At 33.2% G+C, this 19,754-nt stretch overlaps 1 long non-coding RNA gene across 21 annotated transcripts in view; it reads right to left on the bottom strand.

Moving 5' to 3' along the window:
* The window catches only part of LOC309866446, a 297,614-nt gene that overhangs the window by 108,501 nt on the left and 169,359 nt on the right, over positions 1-19,754 (bottom strand). For 3 of the 21 annotated variants that reach the window (XR_014312678.1, XR_014312679.1, XR_014312686.1), the window contains one exon: positions 13,461-13,916. The exons of 16 other annotated variants lie outside the window; for them this stretch is intronic. This is a non-coding gene — a long non-coding RNA (uncharacterized lncRNA). Of the gene's footprint in view, positions 1-13,460; positions 13,917-14,110; positions 14,295-15,275; positions 18,184-19,754 lie in introns of those variants that run through there. 2 more of the 21 variants (XR_014312680.1, XR_014312681.1) reach the window with 2 other exon arrangements.

Raw genomic sequence — 19,754 nt, 5'->3', positions numbered from 1 at the left:
GTATGATATAGTTTCCTTCCTCATCTCTTATTATAGTCTTTATCTTAAAATCTAATTGATCTAAGGATTGCCACCCCAGCTTTCTTCTGATGTCCATTAGTATGATAAATTGTTTTCTACCCCCTCACTTTAAATCTGGAGGTGTCTTTGGGTCTAAAATGAGTTTCTTGTAGGCAGCATAACGATGGGTCTTATTTTTTTTTTTTATCCATTCTGATACCCTGTGTCTTTTGATTGGGGCACTTAGCCCATTTACATTTACATTCAGGTTAACTATTGAAAGATATGAATTTAGTGTCATTTTATTGCCTGTAAGGTGACGGTTACTGTATATTGTCTGTCTTCCTTCCTTCCTTTTAGGCTCTCTCTTGCTTAGAGGACCCCTTTCAATATTTCCTGTTGGACTGGTTTGGTGTTTGCAAATTCTTTTTATTTTTGTTTGTCCTGAAAGCTTTTTAGATAAAAAGCTTTTATCTTTTATCTTTTATATAAAAAGCTCCTTGTATTTTCAATGACAGCCTAGCAGGATATAGTATTCTTGGCTGCATACTTTTCTCATTTAGAGCTCTGAATATATCATGGCTGTCCTTTCTGGCCTGCCAGGTCTTTGCAGATAGGTCTGCTGCCAGTCTAATATTTCTACCATTGTAAGTTACCGACCTCTCATCCTGAGCTGCTTTCAGGATTTTCTCTTTGTCACTGAGACTTGTATGTTTTACTATTAGACGACAGGGTGTGGACCTATTCTTATTGATTTTGAGAGGGATTCTCTGTGCCTCCTGGATTTTGATTTACCATATTAGAGAAATTCTTACTATAATTTGCTCCAATATACCGTCTCCCCCTCTTTCTCTTTTTTCTTCTTCTGGCATCCTAATTATTCTAATATTGTTTCATCTTATGGTATCATTTATCTCTTGAATTCTCCCCTTGTGGTCCAGTTGTTGTTTGTCTCTCTTTTGCTCAGCTTCTTTATTCTCCATCATTTGGTCTTCTAAATCATTTGGTCACTAATTCTCTCTTCTGTCTCATTTATCCTAGCAGTAAGAGCCTCCATTTTTTATTATACCTCATTAATAGCTTTTTTTATTTCAACTTGGTTAGACTTTAGTTCTTTTATTTCTACAGAGAGGGATTTTATTTTTCCAGAAAGGGATTCTCTAACATCTTTTATGCTTTTTTTCGGATCCCAGCTAGCACCTTGATAATCATTATTCTGAACTCTAGTTCTGACATATTACTAATGTCCATATTGATTAGGTCCCAAGCCATTGGTACTGTCTCTTGTTCTCTGTGTGTGTGTGTGTGTGTGTGTGCGTGTCTGTGTTGAATTTTTCTGCCTTGTCATTTTGTCCAGATAAGAATAGATGAGTGAGTGAACAAAATGCTGAAAGGATGGCAAAGATCCCAGAAAAATATATGCTAACCAAATCAGAAGAGACCTGAAGGCAGGGGGAGAAGAAAGGAGAAAAAGAATTAACAAATGAAAAATAATAAACATATATATATTAGACTCATGAATAGAACAGAGCCACCCACTTAATTTTGAGTGTATTTTGGTTTCTTAGGAGAAACTACCTCTCAAAATTTTAAAGAAAAAAAAGCATACATATATATACATATATGTATATATATATTTACACACACACACAAAATAAGTGTAAACATGATGAAGGGATGGTAAATGACCGTAAAGATGAAAATTTTAAAAATATTTAAAAAGAAAATTGAAAAGGAGAAAAGAAAAACAAAAGAAAATAGAAAATAAATAAAAAAAAAGAAAAAAGAAAATTTTTAAATATTTAAAAAATTTTTTTAATTTTTAAAAATTTAAAAAGAAAATTAAAATTAAAAAGATTCTATAAGAGGAATTGATAAGATAAGAAGTTGGTTGGGGAAAGAAAGAAAACTTTGAAAGACTAAAGGATCATGGGAAAAACCCATGAGCAACTATGTGTTGCTTTTCCCTAGCTCTGGAGTTCTGTTGTTCACATTGATCGATGAACTTGGACTTGGGATGGATGTTCTTGCTGATCTTCTGGGGGAGGGTCTTCTTTCAGTGATTCTCAAAGGTCTTTGTCTGAGGTGGAATTGCACCACCCTTACCGGGGCCAGGCTAAGTAATCTGCTAGAGTTCGCTCTTGGGAGCTTTTGTTCCCTTAATGCTTTCAGTTCAGCTTTGGAGGATGGGAATGAGGATGGCGGCCTCCAAATCTCTGTCCCATAGGAGCCCAAAGCTCGGGGCCCCACTCCTCAGTGCACTTTGAGAGAAAAGGAGTCAATCCCTCCTGTCTCCCTCGTCTTTGGCCACACTCCATGCTCACCTGGCTTGTGACCCGGTGTCAGAAAAGACCTTTTATGAAGAGTGTATTCAGGCTTATGGAAACCAACATGAGACCTTAAGGCACCCAGTAACAGCAGTATTGAGAAGATATTGCTGTTCCTAGGCATGATGATGGAGGCTGAGAAGTCCCATGATCTGCCATCTGCAAACTGGACAACCAGGAAAGCCAGTGGTTTACTAATTTGATTCTGAAGGCCTGAGAATTAGAAGGCCAGTGGTGTAAATCTCAGTCAAAGTCAGAATGCCATTTGTTGTTGAATACCTTCCATTTGTAGATCACTGGGCAGAGCACCAAAGAAACATTGAGAAGTTACAGGGGTGCAGACAGGTAAAGAGTAGACGGAAGAACAGCTGTTCAGGGGCTGCTTGTACACATGTACCTCCAGCTGCATCCACGAGGCTTGACATCTGGCCCAGCAGCCACATGAATTCTTTAAAAGCAGAGTTTTCTCGGGCTTGCAGTAGGAATAGTCACAGAGATCTGAAACCTAAGGATTTAGTGCATACGTGCTGTTTTAAAGATAGAAAGGACTTCATGCAAGGATCAGGGAGTGTCCTCTAGCAGCTGAGACTGATCCCCAGGTGACAATCGGAAAGGAAATGAGATCCTTAGGGTTACAACCATTAGAAACTGAATACTTCCAGGAACCTGAATGAACTTAAAGGTTACTTTCTCCCCAGATAAGTATCAGCCTTACTGATAGCTTGAATTTGGGCCTTGCGAGTTCCTAAGAATCCAGTAGGACCTGCCTGGACTTCTCATCTATAAAACTGTGATATAGTAATTGGATATTGTTTTAATATACTAAGTTTGTGGTAATTTGTTATGAGGCAATAGAAAACATGGGGAATGGGATCTGTGTAATCATTGTTAATTTTTACACATATTTTAAACCAAATATGTAATTGTATATTTTGTCATGAGTTTGTTTCTTACTATTCCTTATGCTAATAATTTCAAATATGCTATAATACAGAGTTGGTGATAACAAATACACTTACATTTTGAAAAATTATTGTGTATTTTATATTTGAGTTATGGTTTCAGTTGTAGTATTATTTCTTCCATATTTTTCTTATTTATTTATTTTCTTATAAATCTGGGGTTTTTGTTATTGTTGTTGTTGTTGTTTTGTTTTAGATTTCTTTCTAACCTGAATTTCCTCTCTCCTGATCCATGTATTTATTATCAGTTTTTTAAAAATATCTTTATCAAATTGCCTCCCTCCCCACTTGCTGGATTGATTTATTTATTTCCTCTTTATACTTGTTCACATGCAATTCTGTTTTTGCATTTCAAATTTTACTATTTTAGTTCCTTTATTTTTTATTTTCTTACATAAAGAATTGTGTTGCTGGGTGGCTGGGTGGCTCAGTGGGTTAAGCCGCTGCCTTCGGCTCAGGTCATGATCTCAGGGTCCTGGGATCGAGTCCCGCATTGGGCTCTCTGCTCAGCAGGGAGCCTGCTTCCTCCTCTTTCTCTCTGCCTGCCTCTCTGCCTACTTGTGATCTCTGTCTGTCAAATAAATAAATAAATAAATAAATAAATAAAAATCTTTTAAAAAAATTGTGTTGCTGAAGCAATTTATTGAAATTATCAAAGTATGGTCTACTTCTTTGACATTTCAGCAACAAACATACTTATATGAACATTCTATTACTCTAAACTTATTTTTTCTATAAATAAAACCCATCGGTAACCATAAGCTGAGTTTTTATATTAAATGACTTGTGCAGTTTCTTGCCCAGAATATTCTTTTTGAGTTCTTTTTGAGCAGTGGGACTAAAACATAAGACCAACCACGTGGCAGAAGTTTTTCTGACATATTTTCTTTACCTGGCCTATAAAGAGATCTTATAAGAATTTAATTTTTGTTCTCTCTCTCTTCCATATGATACTAAAATGTAGGCCAGTTATTTCTGCTTATTTTTCCTGTTCTTGTATTCTATTCTCCAAATCATATAATTCTATCCCACTTACCTAGAGCCAGTATCCAAGTTTCATTTTACTTTCAATTGTATAATTCTCATTTATTACCTACATTTTCCTGGTTTTTTTTTTTCTTGACATTTTTTGTGGTCTCTCATTTCAATTATTAAAAATTCACTTATTTTAAAAATCTTCTGGGATGCCTGGGTGGCTCAATTGGTTAAGCTGCTGCCTTCAGCTCAGGTCATGATCGTGGGGTCCTGGGATCAAGTTCTGCATGGGGCTCCTTGCTCAGTAGGGAGCCTGCTTCTCTGCCTGCTTCCATTTTCCCTCTCTCTGACAAATAAATAAATAAAATCTTTTTTTAAAAAATCACTAATTTTTTTTATTGATAATTGACCTTTTCCCAATCTAGTAATATAGCTTAGCTTAAAATTATAAGTCCATTTTTCAAATCCTTTTCCTTCTCAATCTTATCCTAATATATAATTGGGATTTTATTAAATTTAGTATACCTTTTAATTCTCTTGTTCCAATAAAGAATAATTTTAGATACAGATATTTCTTAAATATCCTTCTAATGCTAATACATTGCTTTTTAATTTATGTATGCTGAACTCTTCTATTGCTATATAATTTCAGAAGTGTGATGTATTAACAGGAAGAAATAATATCCATGAATGTATTCTAGCAGACTCTATAGAGGTAATTTATAATAGGATTATCAATAGTTACATGCATGCTCCTAGAAATAATGAGATGATATACATACATAGAACTCAATGAAAAGAGGTTTGACTTTAAAAATAATCTAAGTAGCCAGGAAATAATAGGTTATTTAAAAATTGTTATAACTGTCTCACTGAAATTAAAATACTAAAAAATACAAACACAAAATACCTAAACATAAAGTAGAATTAGAAAAGAAAGGATTTACCAAAACAATCGATTCTTTGGTCAAATACAGTCAATAAGCTAGGAAATAATTAGTGTTACACAAAATTAATTTTTTATATGTATTTATATATTGATTTATGTCCTATAGTCAACACTCATTGGAATCTTTTTTGTCTTCTGTGACATTGCAACTTTCCAGTTTTGTTTCTATTTTTTTGAAGTTTTTATTGTGTTCTCTTCACTGGCTCATTTTATGTTTGTAATCTGAGTCTGGGGACATTCCCTAGGGTTCTGTCTTTCCATCTTCACTGTTAATTCATTTCACCCACCCAAGTTAATTTCTTCTCCACTCTTCCATTATACTAAATGATACTATCTTTGGTTTTGAAATCCCATGTCCCACTGATGATTAAACCCATTTTCTTTTAATTTCTCCTTTTTCCATTGCTCCTTTCTTATGCCTTATCTAATCAACCAAATTGTAAAGAAGCACTATATTGACAATTATCATGCTTACCTACATTTCTGTAGTCCCTGTCTCTTTCAAACCTTATTATTTTATTCCTGAATTGCCAAATTCTAGACTGCACTTTAAGACAGAGAAAATATAACCACTGGAAGAAATTAACTACTACCAAAGTCAACTTTGGAAATTTTTAACCTAAGTTTGGGGAAATGATCAGAGGTGTATATAATCACTAAGTATATTAGCCTGATTAGTATCAATAAGAAACAAGTAAACTTCAAACCCTGAGGGAAATAATAGACTTGCACCAAAAAACAAACAGAACAATAAAAAACAACAAACAAAAACAAAATAGTAAGGGCTATCATAGAGAGGACAGAAAAGAGTTGGACCAATTTAATACTATCTGACATTAATCAGAAAGAACAGGATAGTCTATACTCTGCAGAATTTGCAACAGAGAAGTAAAATAAAATGCTTTTCTCTAGATATTTTGGTCAGAGAGCATATCTGAATAATTTAAATACCTTAATATTAATTTACATTTGCTATGTGGCCAGCATATGGTCATTTTATTTTATAAGCATCCTGTATGTTCTTGAACAGAATGTACCTTCTTTATTTATGTCAATTTTTAAGTCAGAACGAAATTCTAACTACAAAAAAACAAGAGCTGATCACCTACAGAGGGCTGAAAATGAGCTTTATATCAGGTTTTAATACTTGCAACTTGGATGCAAGTAGATAATGGGGTATTTTTGAAGTATTGAAGGAAAATAACTCTGATATAGAATTTTAAATACAACTAAAATGCTAGTGAACACTGACAGTATTAAAAAATATTCTCAGACACATTCAGCCTCAATTGGTTTAGTATACAAAACATATACCAAAAATATTTTAAAGTATTCAAATAAGGAAATCAAATATAGATGGCATGCCAAGAGACATGTACAAATCATAAAATGTCTTGATAAAATTCATTGTTACTTAATTTCTTTTTAATAAATGTTTTATTGATGTTTCACATGCATAGAAAAATACACACAAGCTATAAATATATACCTTAATGGATACTGTATAATAAATATTTCCATGGATATCGCAAAATAAAAATAAAATCAGACTAGAATTTTGCAACAAACCTAGGTAACAACTATCTAAGCTGGGAAATTAAACATGACTAGCAACCAAGACTCCCTCTAACTTTTTCCCAGGATAATTTGCTCCTACTTTTTCTGGGTAAATAACATTCTGAATCTCAAAAATATTTATATAATGTTTTGTAGGTTTCTATTTTGAGAACATGTACTCTGTTAATACATAAATTCTTGGATAGTTGAGGTTTCTTATTTTATTTTTTATTTTTAGTACCATAATATTTTCAAACTATTTTTGTAAGCTCTTTTTTCCTGATAAATGGAAATGCAATTGATTTTCCATATATAACTACCTTATAAATTTATTCATATATTTAAAGTTTATCTGTAAATTATTTAAGATTTTCTATGAAAAACAACCATTTCCTCCTTTCAAGTTCTTATATCTTTTTTTCTTCTTGCCTTTTTCACAACTTATATTGTCAAGTATAATGTTGAAAAAAATTGATGATAGAGGGTATAATTTTTTTGTTCTCAGGAGGAAGTTTCAACAGGTCACCATTACAAAAGATGTTTGTTACAGCCATTTTATAGATAGCCTTTAATGAATTGGGGATGTTTTCTTCCCACTTACAGTTTGGTAATAGTTTTTGTCATGAAAAACTTTGGAATTTATTAAGTGTTATTTGCTTATGGAGAATTTCATAGCATTTTTGTCTTTATACAGTTAAGGTGATGAACACATCCATTCCTATAGAGTGTAACAATGTTGATGGTTTATATGTTGCTGGATTAGATGTATAATATTTGATTTAGGATATTTCTATCTATATTCCTAAGAGGAACTGGTCATAATTATCTTCCTTGTAATGTTCTTCTCAGGTTTCCGTATTAAAGTTATGTTACATTCATAAAACTAGCTGTGAAGTGTTTCCTTCTTATCTCTGGAAATACGTGTATAAGATTGGTTTTATGGCTTTCTTAAATGTTTTGAAGAATTTCCTATTGAAGCATCTGGACCTAGAATTTTTGCATATGTATGACAAAATTATTTATTGTGCATTAATTATTTTAATAGGGATAGGAATACTTTAATTTTCACATCTTCCAAAGTCAGTTTTGATAAATGGTAATTTTCAAGAAATTTTTCCATTTAATTTAAAATGTTGCACATGTTAACATAAAGCATCTCATATCTTATGAATTCTTTAATTCTGTAGGATCTGTATTTATACTGTGTTTTTAAAATTACTGCACATTCTCCTATCCTGCTGCTCCCTCACCACCCTATCCCAAGTTTTGCAGAAGATTAATAATTTTATTTTCTTTACAAGTGAACAACTTTTTAAAAAATCCTTGATTGTGTGATTCATAATGTACCCATTTCTGTTACTTAGTCCTTATTTTTTTTTTTTTTTAGGATTTTATTTATTCATTTGACAGAGAGAGACCACAAGTAGGCAGAGAGGCAGAGAGAGAGAGAGGGAAGCAGGATCCCTGCTGAGCAGAGAGCCCCATTCGGGGCTTGATCCCAGGACCCGGGATCAGGACCTGAGCAGAAAGCAGAGGCTTTAACCAACTGAGCCACTCAGGCGCCCCTATCTTAGTCTTTTAAATGGCTTCTACTTTCATTGGATTTGATTTACTATTTGGCTCCTAACTTCTTTAAGATTTTTGAACTTACTCTGTTTTCCACTGTTGATTTAAGTATTGAGATTATTGAATTTCACCTTTTTCCTTTTTAATATATACCATAAAGGTTATAAATTTTCTTGAGTTTCAATGTCATATTTTCATTCTCATTCGTTCAAAAATGTTTTCTTTTTTTTTTTTTTTGTTAATTTTCGCTGAGATTTATTTTGTGACTTACAGATCATTTAGAAATAGACTGCCTGACTTTAACACATTGGGGGGATTTTTATGTTGTCATTTATAATTGATTTCTAGCTTAATTCAATTGGTGCCAGAAAATATATTATTTCAATCCTTTAAAATTTGTCAAGACTTGCTTTATGGGACAGCATATGGTGCATTTGAATAAATATTAAATGTGCACATCAAAGAATGCATTTTGCAATGATTGAATACAATGTTCTATATACGTTAATTATGTCAGAGTTTTAATAGCATTATATAAATCTAAATTCTTACTGATAATTTTTTTTATTTCCTTCAGTGATTAGTAAGAGAAATAGATAAAAATTTCTAATATGATTATGGATTCATATATTTCCCTCACTGTTACATGCATACAAATTTTAAAGTGCCATGTCTTCCTGATACACTGCTCCTTTATCATTATGAAAAATATTTCTTTATCCTTAGTACTCATTCTTGCCATAAAATTTATTTTGATCTTTTATTAGTATAGCTACTCTCCATTTTCTTTAGTTGTGTTAGCACGGTAAAGAATTTTTTATCGCTTTTCCCCAGACTTTCTGTATATTCACATTTTGTATATGTAAAAATACTATGTGAAATATTTTTAAAACTGATTTTGGAAATTCCCCTTAACTGAAGTATTAAAATCATTTATATTTAGCTAAAGTTACTTAGATTTTAATTTATTGCCTTATTATTTTACCCATTATATGTTCTTCTTACTCTTTTTTCTTGCTTGTCTTTTTTTTTTTTTTTTTTTTTTTTTTTAGTTTTATTTATGTAAACAGTCTCCACACCCAACATGGGGCTGAAGCTCACCACTCCGAGATCAAGAGTTGCATGCTCTACTGACTGAGCCAGCCAGGTACCCCTTACCTTCTTTTTTATCAAACATTTTTATTCTTCCATTTGCCCTTTTATTAACCCTACCAGTTTAATAGCTTTTTATTTTACCCCAGATATTGAACATGACTCCTTCACTTATTAATGTCTAACACAAAGTAAGATTTTAATTACTTGTTTTAAACTATAAAGATCCACAATATTTTTGATGTGTTTTATTAGGTTGTTTTGTCCATTTTTATTTAAAATTTTATATTGTAAAAATTGTTTATATGATCAATATTCATTTGACTTTATCCACCCATTTTATCCTTCCTATGCATGGCATTGGTTTCTGAATTTCTATGTCTATACTTAGAATTTTTTTTTTTAACCTATTGCCTTTAATGTAGTGTGTATCTAATGTAGACAAATCCCACGATTTTTTTCCTGAAATGGCTTTTTTTTTCCTTTATAAAAGACATTTTCATTGTGTATAGAATTCTAGTTGGCATTTGGCCAACTACTGAGAAGTCATTTCGAAGTCATATTGTTACTTCTTTGAAAATAACATCTTTTTCTAGAACTACTTTTGTTTTTAGAACTACTTTTAAGATAGTCTCTTTGTCATTAGTTTTCCTCAGTTTTGTAATAGTAACTATGTAATTATCTCTGTTTTTATCCTGCTTCATTGTGGTATTTCTTGAATTTGTGACTAAGTTTTTCATCACTTCAGAAAATTCTAAGTCTTTACCTATTTAACTGCTGCTTTTGCTCATTATATCTCTTATCTCCTTCTGGAATTCTACTTACTAGTTAATACTGGTTAACTCTAAACATATGTTTCTGTATATAAATGCCATTAGGCATTTTTCATTTCTTAATATTATTTTAAGCTAGGATTTCTATATATTTCTTTTTGAATCACAGTTACTTAAAGTCTAAGTCGGCTAACCCCAGTATTTGGATCTGCACTTGTTACTGTTGTCAATATTTTTTCTTAGGTTTTAGTCAAACTCACCTTTTATTATTTTATTGCATATATACATATTACATTCCCATATATACACACACATATTTAAATGATGCCAATTGCTTATGAGAAATTGTTTCATAAGGTAGTATTATCTGGTTTATTTTTCTCTGAACTAATTTTGTTTTGGGGGAATGAACACTTTCAAACAAGTAGCAAGTAGCAATTAAGCTGATTTGTAGTTGGGTTGCAGTTCTTGTGAAGAATAATTTGTTTCATTTCTATCCTTGCTCTTAGATCTTTGGTGTTTCTGATGAATCTCTTAGGTATTTAAAAGGGGCCTTCCTGGGGCACCTGGGTGGCTCAGTGGGTTAAGCCACTGCCTTCAGCTGGGGTCATGATCTCAGGGTCCTTGGATGGAGCCAATATAGGGCTTTCTGCTCAGCAGGGAGCCTGCTTCCCCCCTCTCTCTCTGCCTGCCTCTCTGCCTATTTGTGATCTCTGTCTGTGAAATAAATAAATAAAATATTTTTTTTAAAAAGGGGGGGCCTTCCTCCTTGTGAGTTCTGAACCATATTTTTTTATCCCTTTCAGCACTGTAAGACTGTCAACATTTCTGCTTAGCTTCTCAGCCTGTCAATAGACATTTATAGATGGGAAAAATCCTTCAAGGTACAAAGGATGATCAACAGTGCTTTCTCCTCTCTGAAGTGACCTTTCCTTCATATTTTAGCCCTGAAATTTTTAATGGCTTGGTATGTTTTTGACAGCCCTATACATATATTAAATACAGTTTTTCTCAAGTGGAGAGTTAAATCTGAGTTAGTTTATGATTATTCAAAGAAAAAGGTAATTCAAGACCAACAAAATAAAGAGGGTAAAATTCAAGAAAAAAAATTGAAATTATAGGAATGCTGGGATTTTCATCTAGTAGATTAGGGAAACTTTCTTTTTTTTTAAGATTTTATTTATCTGAGAGAGAGAGCACATGCACGTGCATGAGTGGCGGGGGCAGAGGGAGAGAGAGAAGCAGACTCCCTGCTGAGAGCCCCAGCTGCTACAAGGCTCATTGCCAGGACCCTGAGATCATGACCTGAGCACAGTTGGAGGCTTAACCAACTGAGCCACCCAGACGCCCCTAGGGAGTCTTTTTTGAAAAGATTTTATAGAATCATGAAAGACAAAAATGAAGTTGCATTGAGTGACAGCACAAACACTGGTTTGTTTCTTTGAAAAAATTGTATCATTGGTCTGTTAAGTTTCACCAATTTTATTTTCCTGAATTCTTTCTATTTTTGTTATGTAGAAATATAAGTTCCGAGATGTAGCCAAGATATCAGAGAATTATTAGTAATGGTATTGAGAAATATCAACATATAACTTTAATGTGCAATTATAACAAAACTGTTACAACGCAATTGTACTTCTGTCTCTTTTTTTTAATAAAGATTTTATTTATTTATTTATTTGACAGAGAGCACAAGTAGGCAGAGAGACAAGCAGAGAGAGAGGGGGGAAAGCAGGCTCCCTGCTGAGCATAGACCTGGATGGGGAGCTTGATCCCAGGACCCTGAGATCAGGACCTGAGCCAAAGGCAGAGGCTTAACCCACTGAGCCACCCAAGGACCCCTGTACTTCTGTCTTTTCAAACTGATATACAGCTAACCCTTCAACAACACGGGTTTCAACTGCACAGGTCCACTTACATGCAGATTGTTTTTGACAAATACAATACAGTATGGTAAAAGTATTTTCTCTTCCATATGGCTTTCTTAACAACATTTTCTTTTCTCTAGCTTACTTTCTCTAGCTTACTGTATATAACAATATAGTATGTAATGCATATAACAAAAGTATGTGTTAACTGACTGCTCATATTATTAGTAAGGCTTCTGGTCAACAACAGGGTATTATTAAGTTTTGGGAAAGTCAAAAGTTATCTGTAGATTTTTTACCTTCTTTGAGTGATTTTAGTATTCAGTTGTTTTTTTATTTTCTGCCACTACTGTGGGTTTTTGTGGTAACTGAGATGTATTATTTATGTATACAGCACAGACCCCTGAGCAATTGTAGTTCAACAGTAAAATAACAATAAGGGGTAATGGTACCAATAAAATCTTTTTAAAAATCAACAGAAAACATAATAAACAGAAATGGTGGTTGTTAAATGGATAAGAGTGAAAGAGAATTATAAACAAAGCCAAGAACGTATGTTTATCCATCATTATATTTCATTACAAGTAAGGAAATTCCATGAACAGTATTGAGTGTATTGGACTTTCAGGTTCAGAAAGTTGGAGTTTCTTTTTTTTCTCTCTTTTTTTTTTTTTTCAGTTAGTTGATATTCAGCCTTATTGATTGAGAGAATTATCAGGATCTTTACATTCTATATAAATTCCAAGGGGGCTGGCCAACTGATTAAAAAAAAAATGGATAGATTGATAATTCCCTAATTTCTTCCATAAGTATTCACTTCAATTACTAACTGTAGTCATCATATATATATGCATATATGTGTATATATATATACATACATATGTGTGTGTATATGTGATTGCATAGTTAGATTTTTCAAAAATAAAGAGATACATTAGAAAAATGTATGCAGTAATTTGAATGTTACAACCTTTTTTTTTTTTTTTTTCAAATCTTGCAGTGAGTGCAGACTGTGCTGTTTCACCTTTTATTACAAGACTCAGTGAATAAAACATATTTGATAGCTTGGCAATAGAAGAAAACTTTGTATTTAAATGAGGAAAGAAGACATTGGGCAGAAATTGATATGATTATGCCACAACTGATGAGTCATAACTAATGACACAGTCTAGTGCTCATGAAGCAAATCTGCTGATGGGAGGGAGAGGAATGCAATCAGTAAGCCAGGAGGTGTGCACAGGGAAGACAGAAGCACATCCACATGTGTGGCAGGGAATTCTTTAACAGAAAGCTTGTTCGTAATGGTGTATTCATGGAAAACAATTTGTTTTGTTTCTCAGGAGAGGTCTTTGGAGTGAAAGATATTATATATCATGAAACACACAAAAAAATTGAGTCTAATAGCATTTGAAAATACACAGGTCTTGAAATACAGATAAAGACAAATCAAATGGATAGCCAGCAGACAGGGTTTGGATATTTAAAACTCAGATTTCATTTTTTGTCCTCTTATATGTAACGGTGAAGTGATGAATAAAAAATTATAAATTTTTCGGAAATAGCCACTCTTACCTTTATCATACATTTTGAATGATACAACATTGACATTGTATTATTACTATCTTTCTTCTTTCTTATTGAAGTTCATCTCCTATGTTGGCTAATAGTTTTCTATTCTTCTGATAATTTACACATGATTATAAGAGAACACTAATAGTCCTGTATTTTGTTCTCTCTATTCTGAGAAACCCTCTATGGGAAATACTGGTTTTTTTTCTAATGTTTACATTTACGGCCAAGTAGGATGCCTTATTCATTGTCGTTGAAGTATAATAAATTTGGAATGCCTGTTTAAAAAAAAAAAAGGAGCAAATTTGAAAACAGCTTGAACATGAGAATAGACTTGAGATATATATATGTATATATATATTATATTGACATCTGTTTTATTTTTTCCTAAAGCAAAGCTATTTCTATTAGTTAGAGATTGTGTTAATTTAAATTACCTCATTAAAAAAAAAAAAAACAGAATAAAACTACTGGATTAGAAAAAATAGCTTCCCTTCTTCATTCTTCTTACCCCTGAAAAAGATGTTTGGAATTTCTAGTCCAGAAGTGGTTCAGGGATGAGTAGGGACATGCTCAAGGATCAAGACTCTTGAAATCTCACTCCAATGTTCTTGGAGTCATGCTTAGTCTTCAGTTTACATCAGTTTACATTGCATCTGTAGATGAGGCAATAAGAAGACAGAGGGACACAGGGCAAACTATGATGGATAATTTTATTTCCTTTTGAGGAACTTTCCTAGAGATATTGCCAAATAAAGTTACCTTTTATTTGCTTTTCATTTGTCACAACAACATCAGGTAGCTCCTCCTAACTGCCTATATGATTGGGAAGTGATTTTTTTTTTTTTTTTACACTTTCACACTACAACAAACATAATCAAGCTTCTCTTAATAGAAAAAAAAGAATTGATTAGGGAGACATCTGGTGATGTCTATCATAGTCATTGTTGTCTCAAATACGCTTCTTCATAAATTTCCTTGTTGACAGGGAATTATTTTTGCATGGATATGGGGAAGAACATTCTTTGATTACCCTGTCAGGGGACATTTGGTAATATCTTGTGTCACTAATGTGCAGGGGGTGCCACTGGAATCTAGTGGATAGAGACCAAGGATGCTGCTAAACATTTTATCAAATGCAGGACATCTTCCAACAACAAATAATTTCTGGCTTGAAATACCAGTAGTGCTGAGGTTGAGAAAACCTGGTCTATACCACCTGGCATTGGTATTTATCTCCAAAGGAAATCTTAAAAGAAAGGCAAGTTGAAGAAGCTAGTGGGGTCGTATGACCATAGCTACCTTGATCCACCACAGAATTTAATTATCTCCAAATATCTAAAAGATTGTTAGACTTGTTAAAAAATAGAAGCAGTGTGGGACATCTGCATGGTTCAGTGGGTTAAGCCTTTGCCTCTGGGTCAGGTCATGGTCTCAGGGTCCTGGTATCGAGCCCCACATCAGGCTCTCTGCTAAGCAGAGAGCCTGCTCCCCCCCCCTCTGCCTACTTGTGATCTTTCTGTCAAATAAATAAATAAAATCTTAAAAAAAAAAAAAATAGAAGCTGCACCTTAACAGTATTGTTTCAGATAGAAACCTAAAACAATTTGAAAATTTTTAATGATAAATATATCAAAATCATATAATCATTGGGACTGTCCAGATAAAATATTAGGCACCTGTACAGTATTCAGTGTAATTGGAGAATATTATTGTGTCTGTTTGTGAAGAATTATTTGTATTAATACATTTTGAAATGTATGAGCATTTGAACCAAATGAACACAAAGATCATTTTCTAACTCTTTAACATAAGCAACTTTTAAATGAGAAAAGCTATCAGTGTTGTTCTATACAGGCCAATAGTCTATACTCTAGATAATTTATATGAGAGAAATGTGATTGAGGAATAGAGTAATGGCCTTTTGCTGGTCTCTCCTATACATGCTGGTGGAAGAGGAAGAGGAGTGGCTGTTCTTAACCCACTCTGCAGAACTATACCAGCTTAGTCTCTGAACCATCTAGCAATACTGAGCTCAATTAGCACTGTGTTTCAGTTAACAATGAGAATTATATATTGGAAACAATGTGGCAAAACTTTGACCTGATCAGAAGCATTCTCATCCCATTGAGTGATTTTTCTGTCCTTGCCTCTTTTAAATCCAAGCTAAGACAAGGTCACAGTAGACTCAGACTGCAAGTGTACAGACTCCCATTGTTTTAAGTCAGCAGTAAGAGCAGAATTAAAATTTTGATGCAGAAATTAGGCATATTACTGCTTTTCTTTTACTGTCTCTCTTTCCTGGTCTTTCCCTTTGTAGTTATTTGCTCTTTCTCATTCATTTTTGGTGGAATGGGTGATTATGATTTGTAATAAAATATACTAGAGAATACAAATGCATAACCCTTCTATATAATTATAATCAGCAAATGCAATTCTTTAATATGTTTATGTTAAACATCAGTCTACATGACATTTGTGGTCCATATAGGAATTCATTTACAAGCATATGTTAAAAACAAAATCAATTCCTTTTGTACTTCAGTGACTCAGCTTAATGAGGGTGATGTAATTAACAAAATAAATGCATTTTTAAAGTTGTTGTAAATTCAATATACTTTAAAAAAAACTGTCTCTTCTAAAATGAGCCAATATCCACTGAATACATAACTATCACTTTCATAATTTTCATTTTTAACCAGTAATCTTCACATCAGAATCTCTTTTATAGCATGTCAACTTTTTTTTTTTTTTTTTTGCTGTTTAAATGCAAAAATTTAACGTGTGTGTGTGTGTGAGAGAGAGAGAGAGACAGAGACAGAGACAGAGAGAGAACAGGGAAGTACCCACTTGCTTCCTCTGCATCCCTTTCCATTCGTTGGCCATGCTAGCATTTATATTATGCCTCTTTCTTTTGAAACAGTGGGCTAAATTTTAGGAATGTGGTAATACAGTCTCAGTTAGCAAAAAGATACTTGAATGAACAGAGAACTTTTTATTAAGGTATAAGATGGTCACATTATTTGGTGATCTACGACAAGTCACCTCTGAAGTACATCATGTTATAACACAGAGCCATTTACTCTGGACAAAGTCACTTTCAGGAATGGTTTTATTACCATGGAAATGAATAGATGTACTGGCTCTAAAGTGCCACCGTTGCCCTTTATGAGGATGGTGAACTAGATTAGTTGGCACTCTTGCTTCCTTCACTCTTTATGAGCCCTATGTGTTTGGGGATATTTTCAACATTTTTATCTGGATGATGCTATTTTCAGAAAAATCCTATAACAGTTTTCACATAAGCAAGGAAAAAGTAAACACTGAATTTGCTTAATAAAAATTCAGCCATGAGAATGAATGTGAATATATTTGTTTAGCAATTCTAACGTAGGATCTTTAGACTTTGCCCAGAGAAATCTTTTGAGATTTCATGTTATGGTAACTTACAAAATCATGAATGTAGGGAAAAAAAAGATAGGAAAAGAAGAGGTTTAAAATTATAGGGAATATGTTTATTTGGTTCCTTGATTAAAATTAAGTTTTGCAGTTATGCAAAATATAGATATATTTGAGTAGTTATATAAAAGCAAGTTTATGACAGAAGTTATGGGTAATCTAAGTAGAGAAAAGGCAGTGTGGGTTTTTGTTTTATGGTGGTGGTTGGCATTAATACGTATATATTGAATAATATTGAATGAATAGCTTTTTCTCAAATCAATTCAACAGTACTTTCCATTTACCTGGTATTTTATATAATTCACTCCCAGAAACATTGTTCATGTAAAAAGAGAATTACAGAGAAGAAATTCGTAAATGTACTTAGTGAAAATTAATTTTGTGGGATGAATATTTTTCAGTTATTCTTGTGGAAATTGATTAGACTAAAATTTTGAGATTATTTTCCCCCACATCATTTTTACTGCCACTTTTGAAAAAAGCTAACAGTACTACTTAATTCTTTAGCTTGCTAAGACTTTTTCTTTTTCCTTTTTATATCAAATACTGCACTGGTTGTATGTGCAAAGAGTTCTCTATCCAGTAAGTGTCAACATGAAAGCCTTCTTCCTACTGAGGAGTCCCTCCATTACTAAAGATCAGTTGGCAGAGGTTATTATGTCCCCAGTGATAACAATTTGATCCTTTGTTAGACTTTCATTCACTCCTTTGTTAAATGAATCTCTGTTGAAATTATGAAATCAAAACTACAGTACCTTAATAAGAGAGAAAGAATGTGGTGAGGCAGTCTCTCACCATCAAAGCTTCAGGGGCGTGTCTTTTCAAAGTGAAAAATATAGCTCATCTAGTTAACAAAAAGGGCAGCAAGTTCTTTTATAGGTGTGAAATGGAGTCAGCAAAGTGGTGCTTGTTAAGCAGATGCCAAAGTTCCAACAACTATGTTAGATGATCAAATATGTATCTACTCTGCATTAAAAAAGCTATTATTAAAGGATCCAACACACTATATCAAAAAGAAGCAAGTCCTTATCCCAAGTAGTGGAATTTTCTTTTTGCATTTCTTTCTGTACTTAGAGACTTCTCAACCTGAGAGGAGAAAAATAGAGGGAAAATAGTTAAATTAAGCCTTGAAAGATGAGGACAGTGAGTGAAGTCAATGCCATTACCTAAAGGCTTAAAAACATGATATTTTGTGTGACCATTGTCACACAAAATTGTGTAAGAGTGGGACATTTCTACACTAAAGATGAGAACAAGTGGACTTTTATATCCTGGATCCTAAATTTCCATCCTCTCTAGGTCCTTTCATTGACATTATTTCACTAGATTGGCCAACAAAGTGTTCAGACCTTCTGTTAGAGGGAGATGGATTATTATGCATTCCACAAGTATGCATAGTCCAGCCCTCCTTTTCACAAAGTAGCTGATGTGTGTGATCCATGTGACCCAGAGGTGTAAAGGGATATATGCAGTCAACTGTGTTATTGAGGGTAAATTTTGAAGTTTTGAAGAAATTATATCAGTTGCTTAGTAAGCTAGTAGTGTAGATATATACAACTTAAATCAAAGCAATGCTAAGATTCAGTTGTAAAGTACAACATTTCTATATCAGGTTGTCACCAGTTGAGCATGTAGATAATTTCTATTTTGAGTTTAAACTTGGGAGCAGCAAGTTAATTGAAAAGTCTTTGATGATGGAAATTTTTATAATATAGACATAGCCTTTTAAATATAACTAGTATAGAAGGACATTTTTTATTTCATTTAATCTTGATTAAATATAAATGTAAATAGGTGCGTGTGTCTAGTGGTTATCTTGCCGAAAAGCACATCTTTATAACATCAATAAGACAAAGATGCAGATCCACAAGTAGTTATAAATATGTATACCAAATGTATTGAAACAAATAGATAGGACATACACTTATTTTCACATAGAATGAAGAGGACACTTACATTTGCTTAGCCATGCCAGTATGTAGCAACCTCATCAACAGTGTTGCCAAGTAAGTGTATGGCTAAAGGAATTCTAAGTATATTGGCTAAAAGCAAGGCAAGCAAATTCATCAAACACAATTTTATTAGGAATCGAGAGTTCATTGATCAACTGAAGGTAGGTCCTGATTTCCAGAAACAAATTATTCACTGAAGAGCAAAACAAATAAAAAACCAACTAAGGTAAATACAGATGAAGAAAGATCTCTATTATAGATTAAGCATAGTGCTCTGGGAGAACAAGAATATTACATGGTCAGATAAAATAAACCTTTTTCTTGAAACAGTGGTATTTGTGGTGGGATTTGAAGGATGAGGAGAATAAACAAGTAAATGACATAGTTAAAAAGACCAGAGGTATGAAATAGCATATTACATTCATGGAAGTTTCAGAGTGATTGGAAAGTTGCAGTTTAAAGTGATGCTAATAGGCAATCTGGTACCAGGATAAGAAAGGTCCTTGATGTTATGCCTAGAAATTTAAAAACTATTCTGTGGAGCCCACAGATATTTTGATGGGTAAAGCAACATGATTTCATCTATGCCTCAGGAAGCAAACCCCATGACAGAGTAACTGCTAGGGTAAGAAATTAGAGGCAGGAAAACCAGTGTAGGAGCTACTAAGTATAATCCAAGCAAGATACCAGTAGTCTGAATCAGGC

This window comes from Mustela nivalis (assembly GCF_964662115.1).
Source record: "Mustela nivalis genome assembly, chromosome: 6".
NCBI lineage: Eukaryota > Metazoa > Chordata > Mammalia > Carnivora > Mustelidae > Mustela > Mustela nivalis.
This window is presented reverse-complemented; position numbering and strand designations above follow the sequence as displayed.